Source organism: Miniopterus natalensis, chromosome 3 (assembly GCF_054644295.1).
Source record: "Miniopterus natalensis isolate mMinNat1 chromosome 3, mMinNat1.hap1, whole genome shotgun sequence".
Taxonomy (NCBI): domain Eukaryota; kingdom Metazoa; phylum Chordata; class Mammalia; order Chiroptera; family Miniopteridae; genus Miniopterus; species Miniopterus natalensis.
In genome coordinates this window covers 46,157,636-46,182,531 of record NC_142083.1, presented here as the reverse complement: position 1 = coordinate 46,182,531, position 24,896 = coordinate 46,157,636, and the positions used below count along the sequence as shown (strand labels likewise).

Genomic DNA, 24,896 nt, shown 5'->3' with positions numbered 1-24,896 from the left:
ATGGAAGGAAAACCAAGACAAAACCACTGGATTAAAATGTCCCTGAATTCCACCCTACCTCGGGACTCTCAATGGTATGAGCCAAGAAATTTCTTTATTACTGAAGCCATTTAGGCTTTATGTAACCTATAGCCAAAAGCATGGTAACTGGTTAAACATTATGGATGGGAATCACGTTCTTTTTCCTTAGCATCCAACACACTATTTAGCCCAGAGTAGTTGTTCAGTAAATACTTCTGGAATAAACTGGGTAATTCAAAGAAAACATCTGATAACAATAAAATTCTGAAGTTTCCACCTAAGTAAAATTGAAAACAAATTCAGTTTTCAACCAGAATTTTTTAAAAAGCATTTAAAAACAATATTTAGAAAGCCTACCGTTTTTAGAGGTTCCGCTATATCATAAGAAAGTAAATCTTGTCTTCTGCTCACTCAGTGCCTTTCATCTCACCCCTAACTCTCCCCTTCATGCCGACAAGGCAGTTCTTATTCCCTCATTACCCAGTGTCCTCATATTTTTCTACCTGCCTCACCTTCGAAACTTGTACTCCAAAAAGAGCTAGTAAACTCACTCACACTGAATTCTATGCATCTGACTTAAACAAAATGCTATTATTTCCAGGGATATTTACAAAATAGGAAGATTTTCATCTCTAATTATGCAATTTCAGTTATCAGAAAGCAGGTAAAAGAGGCATTTGTGGAGCCAGATAGCCAAATCTATGGCCATGAAACAGCAGGAAGAGATGCCTTATTTCCTTGCACATAAGGGCAACCCGAGACGTTGTCATCAATGGCCAGCCCTACAGCTCGACAAGAACCCACTCCTGTTCCATTTTCTTAAGAGCGATTAAATCCTGTAACTAGTGAACCATGTCCACTAAGCGATATTCTTGCTTCTAAAAGTTCTGGCTGTAGACTTCATCCGTGGGATGGGATTTAACACCATCTGTTCTGTATCCAGTTTGGAACTCAGTAACTTCACAATTATAAGAAGCATCCATATTAGAAATTCTCCTACCTCCAAATCCTATCAGCTAATTATAAACAATGCTTGATTTACTCCAAAGATGAATGAATTCAGGGTTCTTTGTTATACACCCCAAACTCAGATGAAAACTAAACTCTTAAAAACAAGTAGGATGTTTCCTACATAAATGTTCCAATCTAGAGCAACTACAAACTGCTTTGGCCACCTTTTATTTTGCAAATCAGATATTCAAGAGCCACCTTGATAGACAAACATAAAAGCATCCTACTGCACACCTCAACACAATTGCCCTGTGCATCCTTAATGTCTTTCCAAGCAATTTTATGCAGTCAGCACCCTATACATTAGGGAAAGAATGGATATGTGCTCAATGGATTTCTTATAATAGCAACTAACCTTCATAATCAGACCATTTCTTAATTTTGCTTACTTTTTTATGCAGCTGCATTAATGCCACATTGCCAGACAAAGACAAGAATGAACATGAGAATTAAGTTTAAAAACAACAACAATACAGCCATCCAAGGAGCAAGTGCTGAGCTTGTAAAAAAAAAAAAAAAAAAATCCAGCTCCCATTATTTTATTAAATAATAGTGTTCATGCAGGGATGTCTGAAGTACTCTGCAAGGCTAATTAGAACAGATCAATGTACACTTACCTCTCTAGAAGGCTGAAAGGTGTGCAGTGACTATGTGTCATTAAAAATTTACTTGACCATGGGCATCAGATGTCCATGAGAGTATAACCCTGGTGAGCACTCTTAAGTTTCCATTTTACTCCTGTCATCCTCAATGCATCAAAAATGCCATAGACACCATTACGATCACCCAGCCTCATAGCAGCTGATGTGCTATATATGTTTGAGAGGGTGGTATCAATTAACTATATTACCTATAAAGCCATACTTGCAATTACTACCACTTTACAATTTATCGTTAACACATTTGGCAGATTTTTTCCAAAGTAGCATTTATTTAAAGGTTAATCAAAATTCTTAGAACAGCATTTATTATAAAGTGATTTTTGATAATTGACTAAATCAGTGGCTCTTAAGAAAACACCCTTGTCTCAGTCCTGCTCAGTATACACCACAGTGCCATTTGGGGAAAAGAAATACATATTAGAGCTGTTCATTTCAGACCTCGTCATGGAAGATCATATATTAATGTAATCAGGTGGTACATTTACATGCTCATTAGTAATCCATCATTAGTCCAAATGCTCACTATTAGGAATAAATGTACAAGTTATTCAGAATACCCAGAAATAGTCTTTCTTATTTAAACATGCAGAATGAGCCAACTGAAATAAGTGCACACCTTGAATTTGAACTTTCAAGACACATCACTAAAGTCAATCAGTTATGTCAGGACACTCTTCTCTAATAATCTCAATTATAAAATTCCTGCCCCTCCCTAATGAGGGGTTTGGGGGGAGTTCCAATATCTGAATCCTTCTAATTCACTGTAACTGCAAAAATTCCTGATGAAGTGTGTGTTTAAATTTTATGCTTTAATACATAGCATGCCACTAAAGCCATATTAGTTATGCTTTATGCTGTTTAATCATATGTCAAAATCTGTAAAATCTGTTCTAGCATGCTAAGGTAATTTAACTGCAATTAATCAATCAAAGAAATAAATAAAATGTAATAAATGACAAATAATGTAACTTCTTTAAAAACAAACCACTTTCTACACTTTTATCCTAAAAATACTTACTCACCAATACCATTGAAGGGGAAACAGAGTAAAAATTAGACTTACTGAATCTTTTTCCCATTCGTAGCTGGCTTCCAGCTCTAAACTTACCAATGCTTTAAAGAGGTTTTTGGCATAATCTGACTTTCCAATAAAATGCGAACAACTTGAAGGGTCAAAATTATAGCTTTTTATCCCATGTGCCCAACACAATGTCTTAATCATAATAGGTGTTCAGTAGGTGGATTTATTCATTCTTTCATTCAGTAACAAATGAAAGAATGAATGAATCCAATATCCACAAACTAGATTATTTCATTATAATGTTTAGGACTTGCAACTGCAATAGTCATTCATTGTCATTCATTCTTTTTCTTCTGGCCAAAAAAAAAACACACAAACAAAAAAACATTTATTAGACGTTATTGGTATTTAACTAAAAGTAGTAGCACTCTCTTTATTAATTCTCTCCTTTTTTCATAGAGTTGGTTAGGAACCAGCAAGATTGTGTATGTATTTCTTCTTCCAAATGAAAACAGTGATTTTCTTTTCAAAGATGTAACTTAACAATTTGATGGATATAGTTTCGAACCAAGACTAGGAAGGTCAATTATAAGTCCTGGGTCAAGTGAGAAAGAATTCATTAATCACCAACTGCATACCCTGCACTATGCTAGTAAATATAAATATACCAATATTCTTAATACTGTACTTAGGTTGGATTTTTAATACTATTAAATACAATTACAAGCAGTTGGGGGAGAGCAATACTAATTAACAAGAAGCAGCAGCGTTTTCATAGATTTGGAAAACTACTTGATAGTTTTTTTTTCTAAGTAGCCTAACTATCCCTGAAACATTAATTTTGGAATAAGAGCTGCATAGATCCTAATATAATCCATCCAGTTTGCAGACCGGCTCTGCCACCATCTCCCTCCTTTGCCCTCCACGTGCTGAAGCAAAGTTGAGATGAATGTACTGATGTCCCCACCTGCAGCCGGGCCCGTCAATCTCTAGACCAAGCCCAACAACAACATTCACAGCCTTTGACTTTCTCTCCCTCACTGGTACATCAGGTGGCCCAGCCACCACTGCTAGGCTCCCATGTTACTGCTCACTCTCAGCACAGAATCTGTGAGTCTGTGCGGTCCACTCGACCCGGGAGGCCACGGCTGGGAGCCTAGTCCCAGCGGCCTGTGGCGCCTTTCTCTCCTTATGAGACTACGTCTCCGCTATTCTCCTTGGATCTTTAGACACTGTCTCTATGTTGCTCCTATCTATCTCCTTGAACGTTGGCGACAGCCATGGATGGGGTCAGCTCTGTGTTTATGATCCCACATGGTATTGCTGCGTGCATCGAGCCTCGCATGTGTAACAGCGAGAAAGGCCAGAGACCTGAGTCTCCCTGCGTCCTGGAGTGATGTCCTCACTGACTGCACCATAATAAGAGACTCAATCGTTCCCTTAATTGCTAATTAGCTTTTCATAGTTCCACAAAGCTCATTTTGTAACTTACAATAAAATTATTAAAATACGGGGCAAGTAATATAGAGAGGATGGGGTAAAAGTGTACCAGAAAACCAGGGCCCTCTGAAAAAAAGCTTACAGTTGAGTAATTTGAATTTTAGGTTCAAATGTTCCATCAGTCAGAAGAAAAGGGAGGCGTCAATACAGATGCCACTTACTATCAGATCAGAGTGGGGCAGGAGATTCAGTTCACCGGGAGAGATGCTCTTGTTTTCCTAGCCGTGCATCACTGGGAGGACTGTGTTGAGTGGATCATTGCATAAACATTATTTATATCAGATAACCATAGTAAAATATCAATGTATGTTGCTCAATGTTATTGTCCTTTTCTATCATGAAATACTTTAAAAAAGTATTCTTCTTCAAAATGCCTGTCGACTAGTGCAGTCCAATAATTTTCTAGTATCCACAGTACAAAATAAAAAGGCACATGTGGATATAATTTAATAATAGATGTTATATCCCTATAATTGTATTTTAAAGAAGGAAATAAGAATATAAGTAATAATTTTCTCAGATATACAGCGTTGGGAGGGGATACAGAACAGATCATAGCCACATAAAATGTGGGACCACACAGCCACCACAGATTACAAGAAATGAGAAGGAAATATTGAAAGTCAGCTATACTATTGACATTCTGGTATATTTTCTTTAAGTGGATTTAAAGGATTTAGTATACAAATAGTGTTTTTATTTCAGAAAATCAAAATTAATAAAATGTTAAAAGTGAAAAGTGGTACACAATTAGCCACAACAAAAAAAGTGAAGGAAAGTCTTAGGATCTGATCAATAATCAATGACCTGTAAATCTAAAATATATAATTTCTATGTTAGCAAAATTTAAAAAAAAAAAAATGGATCAAGACCCCATTGTTTCATTATTTAAAAAAAAAATGAATGAATTCAAAATATGAAATTAAGTGTGAATTTTACAAAGTAGATGTGGGTAATTTCCAATCAGCTGCTATGGTGATAAAGGTAAAGGGCACAAACCAAAGCTGCCTACACACACCTTAAGATTCTATTTCAGGGACACTCGGATCAGATTAAAAACTCTAAGAACATTATCCTCCCAGAGAATATTCCAGTACCACACATAGGTACAGACTCAGACGCCCTCCTTACTCCAGTGGCAATTCCTTGGAGGTTTTTCTGACACTGAGAGGAGGGATAGGTTTCTGCACCAAGACAAAATATCTAAATATTTCCAGCTTATATGGTATAAGCTCACCTATTCATGGATTTGTGAAACTTAGACACAGCCTAATAAAAATTCTAAGACAACTGAGTTGTACATTCATTTTGAATGGTTTTTTTTAGTGCTTCCTACAAAATATCAACAAAACCAAAATATGTCTCCCAGCATATCAGAAATAATATATTTCCTACTTAGTTCCCAGGGGGGAAAAACTTTTATAACTTATGAAAGCTCAAAATATGTGACAGTCTGTCACTGAATTAAAATGTTACAGTAACAAGTGACAATTATGTACAAAACCCACCGCAGCTATGTGTTGGTCTTCACATACAAAGGCTACTTCTAAACAGGTCAGAGCAAAGCTTTGGCTGATGGGTACTGACGGTAGAATAGGGTCTGAGAAGAGCCAAAGCTGTGTCAATCCAAAACTGGTTGATTTTTCAATTTAGAATGGATCTTTGAACTTACGTTTGAACATGTTGTGAGAACATGAGACTCGTGTTATTTTCACATGCTCATTCGTATAAAATGTTTGTCTTGTATGGTTAAGGCATTTTGCTGAGGCCTTACTGGGTAGGGCACATCCTTATGTGTGGTGGAAGGGGTGAGGGTCAGTACAAGTTTTCCACAAGCTCATTACTGAGAATGCATGCCCTTCAAACAGAAGCAGGGCCTGACTGGGAGTCTGGGGAGACACGGGAGTAGTGCAGACTTGGGAATGGGAATGAGGTATTCCTCCATAAGTACTCTACAGCACTCCTCCTTAACTGAGTATTAGTACAGTGTATTGTAACTGGCGACTTAGTTCTTTGTATTCTCCATGAAACTGCAAGATTTAAAAAAAAACACAAACATTTTATTTTGAAATAATGAGAAGTCCATAAGAAGGTACAAAGAAATGTATGATACTGTACCCCTTCCCCAGTGCTAACATTTTGCATAACTACAATACCAAAACCAGGTTACTGATATTGGTACAGTCCATAGAGTTTCTTCACAGTCCATCAGATATACATGTACTTACCCGTGTTTGTGTGTGTCTGTAGCTGTAGGCAACTTTATCACATGGGTAGCGTCTGAGAAACCACTACCACAATTAAGACACTTAACTGTATGATCATCACAAGGCCCTTTTATGTCTCACCCCAGCAACCAGTAACCTGCCCCCGTCTCTGTAATTATGTTATTTTATGAATGTTATATAAATGGATATAAGTAATAATGTATCCTGTTAAGGTAAACTTTTTTCACTCAGCATAATATCCTTAAGGTTCACCCAAGTGTTGCCCATATCAGTAGTTCATTACTCTTCATTACTGAGTAGCATTCCACACTCTGGATATATCACAGTCTGTTTAACCATTCATCCATTGACAAGCATTTGGGAATTTCCAGTTTGGGGTTATCACTATCAAAACTGTTATGAACATTCAAGTACAAGTTTCAGTGTGAAAATAAACTGTAAGATTTTTAAAGGGGTAATAGTGTCTTATTCATCACTGTAAAGAATGAAAGAACCATGAAACTGCCTCTAAATGGAAGAAAATAAAATAGGAGTCATCTTGTGGGAAAAACATAATTAGTTGGGAAGGAAAATGAAAGTTGCACTGGCAATGTTAAGACTACAGCAACGTTCAAAGGGGACACACACACACATTTCAATTAGAACATTTTCCATTTGTGTTAAATATTGAGCTTCATATTAAGATGTTGTTTGGATTAATAAGCTATGACTGAACTATTTTTTAAGAAAAAATTGGTGAGACTTCCTGTTCTAGCCAAGATGAACTAAAAGGGGTTGGATATACCATCATTCCTAAAACAACAATAATAATAACAACAAAACTCTTAAAAATACATGAAACAATGATTTTTAAGGCATGGAACATCAGGCAACAAAGAGCAATCACCCCTGAGAAATGAAAAGCTAAGGAGATGAATCCTATGATTGCCTTGATTACCATTTTGAGGGTTTTTTGGCAGTGGCACAAGGAGGTGAACTCAAGAGGCAGGTGGCAAACTGCTTGAGTTGAGGAAACAGAATTGAAAATATGGGAGAATAGGTGACTACGAGTCACAGGGCAGAGCACCTGGCAGAGAGGTGCTGCACAGAGAAGGACCTGAGATCTGCAGAGTCCCATTCAAGAATTTAGCAGAATACTGATCTGAGCAAACGTGTGAGAAAACTACCATGGATATTCCTTAACACTAAAGAATAATGGCTGTAAGTGTTGATCAATACCTGCTAATATCACAGAAAGAGAAAGAACCAGTAGTCTTGCCCAGCCTACTCCCAATAAATCTAGTCAAGTTCCCAGTCCTTATTACCAATAAAGTGGAAAGACATGGGACACAATAGCTTATTCAACAACTCCACAGGAAGGCATCAGCAAATAGGAACTATAGAAAGCTCTGCAGCACAAATAATCCATGTTCCTCAACAAATAAGAAAAGTAGACAGGAGGGAAACCTATAGATTAAAAGAAAAGAGAAATATCAACCAATTGCGGTGCATAAATCTTGTTTGTATTCTATTTCAAACAGTAAAAAGTAATTATAAAAAGTATATGAGACAATCAGGAAAATTTAAATACTGATTGAACATATTGGATAATAAAAAAGAAATATTGACTTTTTAGATGCAAATCATTTTTTACATGTAGTTCATATTTTCCGTTAAAAACAAGTCCTAATCTTTTAAAGATACCACTGAAATATGAAAGGGTGAAATGATGTCAGGTCTGGTATTGGCTTCAGAATAATTTGGGGTGGGATGGGAAGTAGAAATGATGAAACAAAATTGCCCATTGAAAGTATGGAAATTCATTGTATTAAAATACATAAATAAATTCGTAATAAATTGAGGCAATGGTTACGGACTCATAGGTCACAGTACATGTTTCTAAATGAAAACAATTTCTCAGGCATAGATATATCAGAGATGATATTTTTCAAGGACATTGAAGACTGCGATTTGTAGGGTTCCCTTAATGGAGACCACGTTTTCCCCACACAAGTCACTGGCTTTTCAGGACAGACATTTTTTCTGAAAATAGATCTGGCAGTATGTGAGTGGTTGACTATCTAATTGAAGACACCAAAAGACATCAAAGGATACCAAAAAAGCTGGCTCTATAAATGTGGTTGTTAGTTCTTCCTGTTCTTTTAATAAGGCTAGGTTTATGAAAAGTCTAATAGAGCACATGGCCGCTGTCCTTCCATCATCCTCACAGAACTCATCCAAGTCAATTTTACCATTCCTGCATTTCCTGTTTGCTGATTGCTCTCAACTCCACTTACCATTCATACTTTTTAGTTGTTTCAGTTTTGAGGTGAGGGAGAGGAATCTTTGGAGATGTTCAAAAAGTTTTTTCAAGTCAAATAATTCATTAGCAAGTATATTTTCTCTAGGACCTGATTTTTTTGCAGTAAGGGGGACACTCTGAATTGCTTGTCCAAAGTTCTGCCAAAAGAACTCTCCTCTCTCTTCTTATATGAATCCTACCCATCAAAAAGGATATGACCAAATCCAATAAATGGAGTCCCTAAGAAGGTGAGCGTTACATCTTCTACTTAAAAGAAAATCCCTCATTGTCTCTAGTTCAGAATCTTACAAAAAACTAATAAACTACTTAGTAAATTTTAAATTCTCAGTGTATTTTAAGGTAATTATTCTGTCTATAATATTAATGTACTGGTAATATTATTAAATTAATCATCATGCATCCTAATGTTCATTTTCACTAAATGCCTGAAAAGGTCACAAGAGCAGATTTAAAACCTGATGGGTGTTTTGAGAGCAGAATTAGCTTTGGGAAATCAAGGCTAGTGAGCATTTTTGTAGGCTGGTTAAATTTTGGGAATTATTTGCAAGAATGTACCGCAGAGGTTGTAAGTGATCTTTCCAAAATATTTATCACCATAGTTAGAACTTATATTAGTGTTTTTCTTTTTAGACACAGTCTTGTTTATAATGGTCATTTAAAAAGTTGCTACCACAGACTTATAAAACAATGTTTTAATGTCTTCCCATCAACAGTTTTAAAAACATTCATCTCTGGGAAAATGTTATAAAGAAATTCCATTGCAATGCTATAAATCAAATATTAAAGTAAATGTAAAAAATGTTATTGTATTTTAGAATACCAACAGATTAGAAATTCCTTGCAAGAGGGGATTTTGAATTCTGATAAAAGCAGAATACTAGTATAGTAGACACTAATGGCATGTGGCCTATGTAAACTTAAATTACTTAAATTTAAATAAACTCAAAATTTAGTTTCTCCATTGCACTACCCACATTTCAAGTGCTCAACAGCCACATGTAGCTACTGCTTATCATGCGGGACAGTGCAGATATAGAACATGTCCATCACCATCGAAAGTTCTATTGATGGTCTTTGTTAAAAAGACCACTGCTGATGAATGGATGTGCATATATTAATTTATTTCTATCAAGTCATTTTTCCTTTGATATAAGATGTTAAATTAATTGTATCAAATTTAACTAATTTTTCTAAAATATCTATATTCTAACATAAATAGTTAAAAATGTGCCACAGTCGTTGCAGTGAAGATTTTCTTTTTTCTCTCCCCACAGGAGAATGAGATTTCAAAAGACTCCATTTCATCAAGATAGGGAATTATAACAGCCAGTCCTCCCCTTCAATTTGCATTTTCTTTCTTTATAAAGACCTCTTCTAACCTTGCTCTGCATCCAAGTTTACCCAGCAACGGCCTAACCTTTATTTTGTGGCAAGGAATTCCTATTTTAGAGAACAGTACTTCAGGCCTCAAACTACACACTTGTGAAATTTGTAACTAGCATTAAAAAACTCACTTCCTACCAGGTGAGGAGGGTCTCACACCCTTCAAAAGTTCCAGCAAATTCTTTAGTCTGACAACTTCTCATCTCTCAATTCAGAAAGATGTGTTTTGCAATATATATATATATAGAAAGACAAATACATAAAAATGCATAAACAATGCAAATTTGATATCCTTACGTGAGAAAGTGAAATGCTCCTGCAGTTAGAAACTAAATATGAGGAGGGTCTGTCTGATTCAGCAGAGAAACTAGGAGGGAGATTCTCTCTACCATTTATGCTTAGCAAGGAACCATGTTGCAAGGGAGAGTCAGAAACACAAGAGTAACTAAAGTAAATGAAAATTATATGAAAAACTCCCAAACCACAGGCAGGGCTAAACCGGTTGCATTTATGCAATTCCTGAAAACCTTGATGAAAAGTAAAATGTCTGTATTTAAAAGACTAGATAAACCATATAGCTGATCCAGATGGCAAAAAAGAGAGGGCGGGGGATCTATAATTACATGAGTATGGAGAAATAATTGAAAGTATTTTCATGAAAAAGTAAACAATAATGAATAATCGCTTAACATTAGAAATTTGGATTTTAAAAGTAGATAGTGCAACTAAAGAGTGCCCTGGGTGGTCCTGGATCTGTCTGTCTCGTGCCTCAACAGTGTCTGGACGGACCGGACCCAGGGCCGCCCTTCCTTCCGGCCTCCGACCACCCTCCAGCCCGTCCAGCCCGTCCCTCCCTCCAGCCCGTCCAGCCCGTCCCTCCCTCCAGCCCGTCCAGCCCGTCCAGCCCGTCCAGCCTGTCCCTCCCTCCAGCCCGTCCAGCCCGTCCCTCCCTCCAGCCCGTCCAGCCCGTCCCTCCCTCCAGCCCGTCCAGCCCCTCCCGCCCGTCCAGCCTGTCCCTCCCTCCAGCCCGTCCAGCCCGTCCCGCCCGTCCAGCCCGTCCAGCCCCTCCAGCCCCTCCAGCCCGTCCAGCCCGTCCCTCCCTCCAGCCCGTCCAGCCCGTCCCTCCCTCCAGCCCCTCCCGCCCGTCCAGCCCGTCCAGCCCGTCCCTCCCTCCAGCCCGTCCAGCCCGTCCAGCCCCTCCCGCCCGTCCAGCCCGTCCAGCCCGTCCAGCCCCTCCAGCCCGTCCAGCCCGTCCCTCCCTCCAGCCCGTCCAGCCCGTCCAGCCCGTCCCTCCCTCCAGCCCGTCCAGCCCGTCCCTCCCTCCAGCCCGTCCAGCCCGTCCAGCCCCTCCCGCCCGTCCAGCCCGTCCAGCCCGTCCAGCCCCTCCAGCCCGTCCAGCCCGTCCCTCCCTCCAGCCCGTCCAGCCCGTCCAGCCCGTCCCTCCCTCCAGCCCGTCCAGCCCGTCCCTCCCTCCAGCCCCTCCCGCCCGTCCAGCCCGTCCAGCCCGTCCCTCCCTCCAGCCCGTCCAGCCCGTCCAGCCCCTCCCGCCCGTCCAGCCCGTCCCTCCCTCCCGCCCGTCCAGCCCCTCCCGCCCGTCCAGCCCGTCCAGCCCCTTCAGCCCGTCCAGCCCGTCCAGCCCGTCCCGCCCGTCCAGCCCGTCCAGCCTGTCCAGCCCCTCCAGCCCCTCCAGCCCGTCCAGCCCGTCCAGCCCCCGCCCTGGGCTCCCCTCAGCCTCCGCAGCCTCCCGACCAGCCAGCCCCGCTCGGCAGCCCTGACGCCTCGCCGCTGCGCGCCCGCGGGCTCCCGCACGCCTCGGAACCGCCCGCCGCGGCGCAGGCCGCCGCCAACCGCGTGGCCGCCGCACCCACCTCTCTCCGGGCCTCTGTTTCCACGGTCGAGGCGGCTCCGGGGGCGGCCCCTTCTCCGCTGGCTGACGGAGAAGCGCGAGCGCCGGCTTCCCTGAAGGCTGCGAAACCGGCGGGCGGCCGCGCCGTCTTCCAGGAGCTGCTGCGGCCTCCCCGGGGCGAGCGGGGCAAAGCGCGGCCGCCACGGCAGCCCACGGCCTTGGGGGGCCTGAGCGCGGCCCTTGCGGACCTGCAGGCCCCGGGCTCTGCGGCTCCCGGAGACGCTCCCTGGGCGAGCAGGTGACCCTCATCCAGAAGATGGGGACCACCTGACACCTCCGCAGGCTGGCGGCCCCCAGGCCGGGCTGGGCGAGGGTCTCTTTGAAAGGACAGCTGGGAGCACTGGAGCCCAGAGGCCTTTGAGGGGGCCCCTCTGCATCCCCCAGTGTCTGGCTTTTACTGAGCCTCTCCCCAAAACCCCTGGCCAGCCTTTGAACCACCCTGGAGCCCTCTCCCATGCATTGGACCAAATGGAAACAATGAAGCTTTTTGCAGCCAAAAAAAATAAAAACAAAAAAACAAAAGTAGCTAGTGCAACTATAAAAAATAATAAAGTCTAGGTAAAGAAATACTTAAAAGAACAGTTCAGATATTTTAGAAACGGATCATTTTCCGAAACAGCATGTTGTTTGGGAAATAAATTCCCGCAGCTGATTCCATAGTTCTGAAAATTAATTAGAACCTTAAAATTAGCTACCAAAATGTACATTAGTTTGGGGGTATATCAAAAAGAAAACATAGCATGCCAACTTCCCAACCTTTTCTGCAAATAGATTTTTGCATCTTAGAAATCACACTAGATTTCAAGATTCTTTGCATTGTTCAGATTCATAACCGCATCTCTTTGTTCACTTGCTCGCTCCCTAAGCAAGTCTAAAACCCAATAAATAGCTATAAATGTTTACCAATATTTTCCAAGTAATTTTTCTTATTTTTAAAATTTAAAGAGTTTTATTACAATTAGGTAACTACATACTCCTGGCACAAGGCCTCTGAAATGTTGTTTCTCAGACACTAATGGGTCTTGGAAAAGTTTGAAACTCTCAATTCATTAGGACTTGAGTAGCTGTTTTGTACCTAAGAATGAGTATTGATGGAGACATTGGGACCAAACGCATACTTTTATGAAATATGATGAAAACATAAGGGTTTTGTTATGACGCATGTAGCAATCAAGAACCTGTTTCTTTTTAGTTGGCTCCTAAAAAGTACCTTCTGTATAATTATTAAATAAAAACACTCACTTATTCAGTACTCAGCTAGCTTTAAACTCTGAATAAGAGAAGTACACAGTGAGAGAGGTACTTACATGGTTTCCTTGGATACTGGATGATGCCATTCAGGTCTATGTTTTTATCTGAAAGTGGTGCCCTGCGGAGAAATGAGGTTTGGTGAGTGGCTGTTTATACATAGTAAGTAAATAGGAACTTTGTTTATTTTACAAAGCATTTTTTTTATTTTGACCCAGATTTCTTTTTCTCATTACACCCAACCCTTATAAACAGCACTAATATGGTAGAACTGGTACTTTGCATAACTTTTTTTAACACCACTTAAGAAATCGTAATTATTAAAGAGAAACTCCGAATTCTTTGGCTAAGCACAATACTCCTTGGGCTGCTTAAGTGTCTTGACTACTATATTTATGTCAGACATATCAATGAACACTGCCTGCCTCCCTACTTTCCCTTCAAAAGGAATTGTTCTCACGCCATCAGGAAAGAAATTAATCTCTAAAAAATTCACATAAATGATAAATGTCCTTACCTTAATTAGAGACACTAATAAGTGTTCTCTTACCTTAATAAGAGAACACTAGCTTTAGCCAGCTCCTGAACACCCACAGACATTCGCTGCCATTTTAAATGTTGTCGTGGGACCCTAGGTTCCCAATGGTTTGAATGCTACGAGCATACACTTTTGACATTCAGTCTCTCAGAACTACATGCTTTCTAATTTTGGTAGCGTGATTAATCCTATGTGATAAGTTTTAACCTTCTAATATTTCTTTGGATCGAAAAGAACAAATGGCAACTAACTTTAATGCTTAACACAGTTTAATAACCTGAAATGAAGGAAGTGTGTGGTATGTTTCCATTAAAAAGTTTCCAGCCACAATTAATTGAACAAAAACTTGTCTTGTTCCAAGATTATTCTTGGAACTGTAATTTCGAAGCCCGTATGAAATAAGAAAACGTACTTTTTTACCATATGAAAGCAATCTCTTTTTTTTTTTGGAATGATTTTTGGATAGACTTCCGATTTGATATTTTCCATTTGAACTAGCAGCCTAGGGGCCTGGCGGGGGGGAGGGGAGGGAAGCAGCTCTGTGTTCTTTTGCCAGCACTGACAAAGGTCTGGTTGTCAGTGATACCTTTACAGCTAAATTTACTCCAGAGTGACAGGAACAGGTGCACCTCGGCCTGCCAGACACTTGTGCACAAGGATCACGCATCTTACGGCTTGACGATCAAGGGGGGAAAGCCTGGGTCTTCATAGAAAAGGAGAGGAGGCAAACGCAGCCCAAACTGGGGGGTTTCTCTTCAAAGCCAGCTGGTCTGGCTTTATTCTACAGGAATTTTTTTACCTGTCAGAGTTTGGACAACAAAGCCCTCAGCAGGTGCTGACGGGTACAACTTCCTGGAGAAGCAGAAAGGCACTGGTGAGTTTCGATTGCCAAAATATATTTTTTAATATCTAAAAGTTGATTTTGTTATCCTAGAAGAGGCACTGCCGAGGTGCCTGCGTTCAGGAGGCTGATGAGACCATTGGAATCAGAGACAACTAAGTCAACAGTGGGTCTGCCTGGTGGAGAAGGTGGAACTGTTACCATTTGACAATTTTTTAGATTTAAAAAAGTTTTTTTTTAAAGGAATACTTTATATTTTTAATGTTGGTCTCTTCCTTTACTATCTTCAACATCTGAGAGGGGAAGAGTTAGTGACATATGTGATATTAGACTATTTAAATAAACACATAACTATCGTTTCATCCTTTTAAAAATTCATCTCTTAGGAATAAAATGTTATTTTTCAATAAATCTCCAAATAAAAATGTGAATGGTACATGCTCCTTTTAAACATTTCATGTGCTAGTATTTTTGTGTGTGTGCATGTAACAGCAATATGATTAGAGAGAATATTAAATTAATTTTATTTTTAATACACTGTTTAAAAACATGTATTGCACAAAATATTTAATAATTAAAAGAGGCAACATTTTCTTATTCCTTTACAAAGAGTTTCTTTAGAGAAAACTCTTTGAAATAGACAACCAAGACAGTTCTAAAGCATGTTTTTACGTCACTGATTTCCAAAATTAGTACACTTATATATTTGGTATTTTTATTTTGTGAATTCAAAAGTTTAAGCAAAAATATTTTTATTTTCAGAATAGGATTTTAATTAATGCAAAAGATGGAAAAATGAGACCACATGTTAGTACACATTTTTAAAAAGTGATTTTATTTCAAGAATTCATTCTTTTAACTATGCTTCAAGCATTTCTCTACAAATTGTTGTCTTCTAGCAAATTGAAAACATTTATTTAAGCAACTAAGGAGCTCAAAGCTAGGGACTATACATAGTAAACATATGAAACCATTTTAATAACCAAATTCCATATTCACAAGCAACATGGGCTAATGAATGTAAAAGACACACAGCATACATTGATCAAGAATGCTATAAATTATTATGCATAAAATCAATTTTCTGGGCTGTGGGGGGTAGGATTGGTGCTTAATAAGAGAAAAGCCCACCAATATAAATTACTAATACTATGAAGCAATTGTTTTGTTCTGATGATCCCATAAATAATTTTCAATTTGCATGTGTAACACATAGTTGTATGCTGGGAAAATAACAAGATCTGACTTTTTAAAAATAACCACTATATCTAAAACAATTTTCAAATCAATGGTGACACAAATATGCCACAAATTTGTAAGTATTATATTCTTTTAGAATGACAATTGCTGTTTAAAATTATGAAATGTTTGTGTTAAAAATTTACCAGAAATGATCCACCTAACCAAAAAAATCCAATATTTTTAAAACATAATCTTATCTACATTTAATGAACCCATATTTTAAAAATTAAAATCCAAATCTGATTTTTATTATAAATTATTATATGTAAAAGATAGTTCAGAAAATTAAAGCATGTATAATTTTTTAAAAAGAATATATTGTGGTTTCAAAGTGCTATTTTGTGTGTCATTTGTCTTCTTCAGCATATTGATTCTGGCACCTGAGTAACCATGGTTGCTAAATTTTTTAGATAACTTCATTAGTCCTTTGAAAAATGAGTATGTACTCCATGCACTTGATGATTTTTTTTTATTTATCTGGTCAGTTAAATACTATATTCCTAAAAAACCAGAGCACTTGCTTTTAGAGATAACTAAATGCAACACAACTGAGCATACACTCTTAAGTCAACTTCAGATTTATATTTGTTACGCTATATGTGCATTACTATTGGCTGTAATTATTACAGTATTTGTAATCCACATCAAGTATAGGCAATAAAAAAAACTTCTTCCAAACTATTTTTATGACACTTGTGAGTTATTAAAATGTGACCGAACCTATTGGTAACAATGTTAGGCTTAGCCCAAAATTTTCTAAATAACTAAAATTTAGTATTTTAACCCTGAATTGGGGGCTTAATATAAAATTCCATATTTTTTTCTTTTAATTATGAAAAGCTTTAATTCCTAGTTTGACACACAGCTACATGTTTGTCCTTCTCTGATAAACCTTCAACTTTCATGTCAACTCCTTCAGTATATAGGCATGATTTCTTTTAATAAGTCCTAGTCAGAAATTGTGGCTTAAAGTTGCAATGACTCATATGTGCCCTAAAAAATTAATTTGAAAACATACACATTTTCAGCATTATTTGCAATACATCTTCATATCTTAAAGCCAGCTTATTTAAAGGGGAGAAAAAGTAATTACTCCCATTTTAGAAAAACATTTAAAAAACATTTTGTTTACCTTCTATAAATACAATCTTGATTCTCCAGCAACTAATTTCAATAAATTATATTCTGAGTATCAATCTATTTAATTTCAGGACAATGAAGTTTCCAGCTAAAATGATTTACTTGTAAGTATTTAAAGAAACAAAAATATTTTGGCAACTTTCTAAGTACCTCCTCTTTGACCAGCCACCTGACTGACAGCTGTCTACTGTCCTTGGGCCAAATGTAACCCAGTAAAGATAAAAATTACATATTACTCATCCCTGTTGATAATACCTGGTGCCAGTAGGTTTTCAAATAGGAATAACTAGACTGTGGCTATAAAGAAGTAAAAGAGGAATCATTTCAACCACCTGCCATTCCTCCTTTGTCATTAATGTACTTCCCCTTCCTTTTCTTATTCTCCCCACTTCTGTTGACGTCCACATCTCACACCTACAAAGACTTAATTTTCCGACATGCATTTCAGAGGTATGTAACAAGTGTGTGTCCATGAAAATACTGGGCAGCCAAGTAATGATGCCCACACATTTCTTTCAATCAAATCTTTTTGGGGGGTCGTGAAATCTTAGAGTTGTGGGAAAGCATCTTTGAAGCTATCAACTACTCATTTTAAAGAAAATGAAACAGGATGCAATTCTGAGGCTGAAATTTACCCAAAGTCACCAACATGAGGATGTAGATGCAGACTTGGGTCAGTCTTCCAACTTCATATCCAGTGATTTTTTTTTTTTCTATTAGACTTTAAACATATGGACTCTCAAACTATAAATAAAAAAACATAACATTGAAAATTAAAGTGAGTTACATTCCTTTGGAGAACTATTTTCAGTCATCAAACTTATACCTTCTTGGAGAAATACACAATTTTATCAGCATATTAAAATGTAGTTTAAAAAAAGAGCATAAACATTAAAATATTTATGATACTTTTTAAAATTCTCTTTACCATTTAAATTGATTTCCAAACTAAAAATATTGATGGTGTGTGTAAAAGAGCAAAAGTAAACAAAATCAGTGGCAATATATATGTTTAGAAGATGAATGCAGGAATCAAAAGCTGAGGTTGAAAATGTTTTTGAAATATTAGGGGATAATTAAAAATACCAAATATACCACAGCATAAGCATATGCACAGTACTCAAGTGCAGAATATATTAAACAGTGCATATAACTGATCAAAACTAACTAGCATGTGTGTGTGTGTAACTACCAAACCTCTCTGGACCCCAAAGTCTTCATCAGCAAGTGTTTCCTAACAGCTCAGTAATTCTATGACTCAATAATCCTGTATTAATACAATTATTAATTATATTAATAAAAATTTTATATTGCTATCATAGAATTTGTTGATAATGCCATACAACATACTGATTCAGTCAAGGTCATAAAAATATATTCAAACTAAATATTTAATTTTTTTCTGACCTTCCAGAAAAGAAACTGTTTAGGAGATATCTACCTTGTTCTGAATTTAAAAGAATTTATCTTAACCCTGGGCTTTGCAGCAGTATTTGCTTTAACACTCAAACATACAAATGAATTTTTACAAAGGGGGGAGGGGTGGCAGCTTAAAACATCGCTATAGGATAGGAAGAAAACTGGACAGGGTTTCCCTGGAAGAGATTGGTCTAAAATAATCTCCAACAGCTCTACAACACAATTTAGCAACTAAATTATATATCTAAATTTACAAATGTATTTGCTTATTCCACTACATTTAGCTCAAATCAACATTAGTTATTAATCAGCAAATCATTTAACAATATGCAATAACAGTGTATAAATCAATTGCAAGCAAAACAATGAGCGAATAATATCCACTTCTAACAATTGTGAAAGACAGGGATGTCACAACAAGATATGCAAAATCACAAGACTTTCAAGAAATTTAACGCTCTCCCTGCATCTCCAAGGGGTGTTGGTGAGAGTAAGTTGTCCCTCGTTGGCCTTTGAAAGATCGTAAACGTTTTCTCTTGAGAGTTGAAGAGTGCGTCCAAAGAGCCTCAGAGCAGAAGCAAGCAGCTCTGTCGGAGGCTCTGTTTCACTGCTTAGTGATTTTGTGATTGGAAACAAGTCATGGAACCTGTGTGAGGCTACTGAATGGAGGAGACTCCGCTGGGCTATGTGTAAATCATAGGAAGGGAAGTTTTAGTTATCCAATAAAAGATGTTTCCTCTGCTTCACGTGAAGTCCCAGAAGAGCCCTAGCCCCGATTGGTGGCTTTCCGTCTGCAATGGCATGCCTGGCCCTCTCCCTATTGCTATAAGTAGCCCACCATGTCAGCATTCCAAATAATGAAAACGAACAACAGTATTCGGCCTGTGAAATCAGTGGGCAAAACAAAATCCCTCTGTAACACACTGCCGACCAGCTGGCCATATTTTTCCCCACTCGGGTACCCTGGTAACAAAACATGAGAGGTCTCACCTTCAAAATTATTTTACCACACATAGCTCTGTAGGGCTAAGTTGACACAAAGGACTTAATGGTCACTTAATGTTTCTAGTTCTATAAAATGAGAGACAAATTTTTTTCAGAACAAAAATATTTACCACACTCGCTGCTGTATGTAAGCCAGTATGAGAATGTGTTTGTGTAAGAAAACAACCCCATCACGCTGTAATAAGAAACAGAAGCATCAGAGGCCCCCTAATCTGAAGTGTTAAAAATATCTGGATCCAAGAGAGGTTAATGGCAACAGCTGGGCCTGGAGAGAGGTTACAGGCTGGGAATGTGGCTCGCCCGCCGCCTGCGACGGCCGGGTGCTGAAGACCCTTTGAAACCGCCCGGCAGACAGAGGGAACTCCCGAGGTCACAAGGAACATCTGCACGGACTGACAGTCTCTTTAGTGAAGAGCCACACTTCTCCGATGATCAGGAACAGTGCTAGTCCTGGTCGCAAAGAACCTGGGCTCACAAGTGGCTGGCAGTCCTGAAGCGTGAGCATGTCTGTTGGTCCCTAACGGTAGAGGTGCCCGGATCTGAAGCCCACGCTACAGGTTTACCTGAGATACCAGGATCCAAGCAACACACTCCACCCAAGAAAGAGCTGCCCCTCAGATAAGTACAGATGAAGGACTGTTCAGAAATTTGAGAGAATTAGGTCCTCATTCTGGTTCATCAGTTTTCTAATTACAGTGGGCAACACACAGGTGGGGCAAAAGTAGGTATGCAGTTGTACATACACAAAACACAGAGTTTATTCTTTATTATTATTAATTATTGTATGATTTGCCATACAAACTGTAAACCTACTTTTGCCACAGCCTGTATAAGCGGAATGTCTTTCCCTAGTTTCCAATAGGAACCAAGTCAGGCAATGGAAAGAGTCCAGCATTTTGAACTCTCACGCCTTCTATTTTGAAAGGTGTTCGCAGAGCAAATAATGGGGGAAGCCTCAGTCATTAAATTAGAAGGCCTCTGCAGATCTTATGCTTACTCTTACCCCAAGGCAGTGGCTTGCCAGCAAAATGTATACAAGGAACACTGAAGAGCTAGTTAAAATGCAGATTCCGGAGCCTGTGGGTCAGTGGCCTGAGGGGGGCCTAGGAATCTGGGTGTATTTTAGGCACTCTGACGAACTCTTCTCTACACTGGGTTGTTCTGTCCTCACAAAAGCCTTTTCTTTAAGAGGGTCGGTTCTCGCCACAATAGCAAGAACACTAGCACTAAGTAGTTTGTTTATTTAAATTACTTTTATGTTGATTGGTGAATACTAGTTCACCCAATACTAGTCATAACCCAAAAATCATTCTCAAGTTCTACCTGAGTTTCAGGCACTAAATATTACAGCTTGAAATGTGAAAAGGGGCTTGAATTGATTCTTTAAGAGTGTCTAAAAAACAGCATAAACAATACTTATGAGAAGTCAGTATGCCATACACATTCAAGTTTTAGAATACTCAATCCTCACTGACCTGGAGAGTTTAAGAGGCTATAGACTAGCAATAATGTAAGGGAAACCACAGGCTTTACTCTGTTGTGTGGGAGTTATTTTGTGGCCATAGGCTGCATACACTAGAATCTTATAGCTACGTAAGTTTGAGGTGAGAATGTCTGGATGGATGAACATAAATCCTTCCCAAATACTAGATAAACAACACAGTACATGTCTTATTTTCTGTGAGTTCATCATCATTGTAATTACAGAGTAATTATAATGATTAATAGCAAAAATAGTAACAGAAACTCTTCTAAACTATATTGTCTATAGCATATTTCAGCTGTTTAGAAATAAGCTCCTTTGTTAGCAATATTTGATTTTGAAGTGATGCAGATAAGTAGAAAAAAATAGCAATAATATCCTATGGTCTGAAACAGAAAATGTAACTTCCAAAGCAGTGAAAAAAAATCTGATTGTTAATAACCAGGCATGTGTGTGTGTATGCTTGTGTAACTTTACTGAGTTTATAACTGATAGTAAAAAATTTACAACTGAAGATGAAGAGATGCAGCAGAAAAGATGAAGAAAGAAAGGAAAAAAGAAAATGGGAAAGAAGGAAGTAAATCTATTAATTAGCTATTTAGCTATTACTAAAGGGGGTTAAAAGGAACAAGAAAATTACAGACTGTTTCTCACCCCTCTTTCAGTAGTATTCAAAATCTTTTACTTGGAACCATATTCATTTCTGAATCCTTCAGAGTGATGATTTTTAATATAAAGTGCATTCCATTTGATATGGATACTCTGTATTTACAGGTTTAATGCTCTACAAACTTGGGAAACCATTTTTGCACCCCATCTTTGCACACAGGAAGATGCCCTATCAGTGATTTCATAGAGGAGATAAAGGGTAGAATGCATTTTGCCCTCCAATCTTGAATCTCTACCCAACTCTTCCAAACTCTTCCCGTCATCCAGGAAGCAACACATATTGTCTTCACAAGGTTTTTATATCTCCTTCAAGATGTTTCTGGAGAAATATCACTAATTACAGCTCTTGTGACTTTGGGGACAGGGCAGAAGGAAGTGCAAACAGGGTGAGCCCAAGGGACAACCTGGTAGCTAAGGCACCAGGGACACGCAGCAAGTGTGTGCCTCCTGTGCAAAGAGGAACAGAAAGAGACTAGAGCAACCGGTACTAAAGGGTACAATATTTTAAGAAATAGTAAGTAGACAAACTTTCAAAGAGCATCATGACACTTTGCTGATAGAGAGCTCATCTTGCAATCCCAACCTTTTCAAAAACAGTAAAATTTCTTCTTCAAGTAAGAGCCAGACTTTCCCATTGACTTGAACCCAGGGCTTACCCATACGTTGGCCAATGGAGTGACTGCAGGGGTGCAGGGGTGAGCCTGAGACATGCTGAAAGTCTCCTCCTGAAAGCATCTCCTGACCAACGCAGCAGGGAATTTGTGGAATGTGTGTAGTCATGGAAACTCCTTTGGATTATGAACTCTTCTCAGAAAACTTGAAGAGAAGTTCGTTCAAAGGAGTAAGTAACCTGTTGTTGAGCCATGAAGCAAGGTGCTGGAGTGGCTGGCTCCCCTGACAGAACATAGGCCAGGAGACTCTGGAAACATGAAGGGGCCGCTGAGGAAGGAAAGGACCCTGTGGGTGAGGAGAGAGAGACACCCGAGAAAGAGCTATTATTGATTTTAAAAATGCTGCTGGGTGGGTACAGCATGTCAGAGACAAAGAGGACACGTTGAAGGCGGGTACAGGGAAGTCGGTGACACAAAGGCAAGCTCCAGAAACCTTACAGTTCTGCCTATAACACACAGATAATACTGGAAGGAATTAAAAACTCAGATTTAATAGGAAGCCACGAATTCTATATATTTATGCTAAGGTTCCTTGAATTTAAGTTTAAGATTATGTAATCAATAAGCAATTCAGAAGATATCTGACATAACTAAAAAAGAAAATCGTTTAGCCTTACTCTGGGCAAATGGATATATAATTATTTTCATAAGTCTGATAAAATCAAACAAGAATAATACAAAAAAATTTTTCTCTAAAAAGAATATTATATAGACAAGGATATTACACTGACAATGATACTATAAATTGGCAATCCCATAATACAAGACTTTTTGGTATAATATATATTGGTTTAATCAACATATTATCATAAATATGTTTTATATTTATTTCAAATATAAAATGCTCTTTTACAAAATAAAAGCTACTTGGAAGCACGTAAGCTGATAGAAAACATCTAAAATGTTGTTAGATAACTGAGACATTGAGATGTTTTTCAGAAATATGGGATAGTCCTTGAAAGTGAAATAGTACAATAATAGCTAACATTTATTGTTTTCTATATGCCAGGCACTAAGTGACTTTAAAAGTACAATTTCTTACAATTTCTTGTCCTCCTCTCACTAAAATTATCTTGAGTAGGTACTGCCACTTAACTCATTTTACAATATAGACATTTAGAAAATTAAGGTCAAATCATTATTAAGTTTCTGAGTCTGGATTCTAAACCAGGATCTCTGGTTTACCCTTCCCTGCCTGTTATATATTCTTTGAAAAAGTATTTCCCACCATGTTCATGCATGATGTATAACTTTTAATTAGTGAAACTGATGTTTGTAAAAATTGTCAGACCTTTACGAGTGTTACTTACCAAAATGTCCTTAAAGGCTACACATTCATATCAAGGATACCCTTGAAATTCTCCTTTTGTACCTGCAATTAGTGTCCATTTATAAACCAGATATTAAATAATCGGCTTTATTGTCATGTTTTCATAGTTGCTATCAAGCACCTAGTTCACTACATTTGGCTTAGATTTAGTTTCAGCAACAAATTCATCCTTAACGATTAAGATTTGTCAACAATAAGACTGATCTTAAGACTGCATAGCAAAGTCCAAGGAGATTTAACTTGCACAAAGACAACATGACTGAAATAAGCAAATAATTTCCTAAGGTGTCTACCTTGAAAAATATAAAACATGTTTAGACAGGTATTTCTGAAATAGTTTCTGATGGGGAAAAAATATTGATTATATCCTGTCCTGCTCTCATCATCCCTATAGTGGGCAAAGGTTATGAGTGCAAGGAAGGAGTAAAGCCTCATAGCTACGGGCATTGATTGTAAACAAACCCGGTGTCATGTCCTTTGTCTCGCACGTAGAAGATCTGTGATCCAGGGCAGGGAATATCACCTTTCTAAGCTTTAGTTTTTAAAATCTGTAAAATGGGGACAATAGTAGTACCTGTCTAAAAGGTGGTTGTTTCAATAAGAAGAAATAAAGCTTATAAAGCAGTTAATACAATACAATTAAATTAATTAAAGCAATTAATACAGCAGTGACAAATAGTGAGTGGCCGTTAAATGTTTGGCACTTTAAATTTATTTCTTTCATTCCATATTCTAATATGATAGTAATAATTTTGCATATCTACTGCAAGTATCATTGCATTACAAATGTGAATATTATTGAGACAGAAATATTTAACTACAAATTTAGTTTTAAAAGTCATCTATAAGGTATCAGACCTCTTTGGTTTGAGTTTTTTTTGTTTGTTTTTTAAATATATCTTTATTGATTTCAGAGAGAGGAAAGGGAGAGAGAGAGAGAGAAACATCAATGATGAGAGAGTCATTGATAAGCTGCAGCCCGCAACTCGGGCATGTGCCCTGACAGGGAATCAAACCCTGATCGCCTGGATCCTAGGTCGACGCTTAACCGCTGAGCCACGCCCGGCCAGGCTGGTTTGAGTTTTTACTCAGTGAACTGCATACACTGGTAAAAACAAAAGTTGTAATCACTGATTTAACTTGAGTCTTATTACATGCTACTTTTAATTCTCACCATATTCCAAAATAATTTAGAGACGTCATGCCAAATAATAAAAATTAATTCTCTATATTCCTAGTGAATTAGAATATGGAAATAATTTCGTATCTCATTTTT

The 24,896-nt window shown here is 38.3% G+C and overlaps 1 protein-coding gene and 1 long non-coding RNA gene across 3 annotated transcripts in view; one reads left to right on the top strand and one right to left on the bottom strand.

Moving 5' to 3' along the window:
• The window catches only part of LOC148093491 (uncharacterized), a 258,888-nt gene extending 245,049 nt beyond the window's left edge, over positions 1-13,839 (bottom strand). The window contains exons 1-2 of the long non-coding RNA XR_015714215.1: positions 13,800-13,839; positions 13,342-13,403 (exon numbers count right to left, since the gene is read on the bottom strand). This is a non-coding gene — a long non-coding RNA (uncharacterized LOC148093491). The remainder of the gene's footprint in view (positions 1-13,341; positions 13,404-13,799) is intronic.
• Positions 13,840-14,566: 727 nt separating this feature from the next.
• The window catches only part of MEF2C (myocyte enhancer factor 2C), a 158,292-nt gene continuing 147,962 nt past the window's right edge, over positions 14,567-24,896 (top strand). For both annotated transcript variants that reach the window (XM_016210318.2, XM_016210316.2), the window contains exon 1: positions 14,567-14,694. The gene's annotated coding sequence lies outside the window, so the exon portion shown is untranslated. The remainder of the gene's footprint in view (positions 14,695-24,896) is intronic.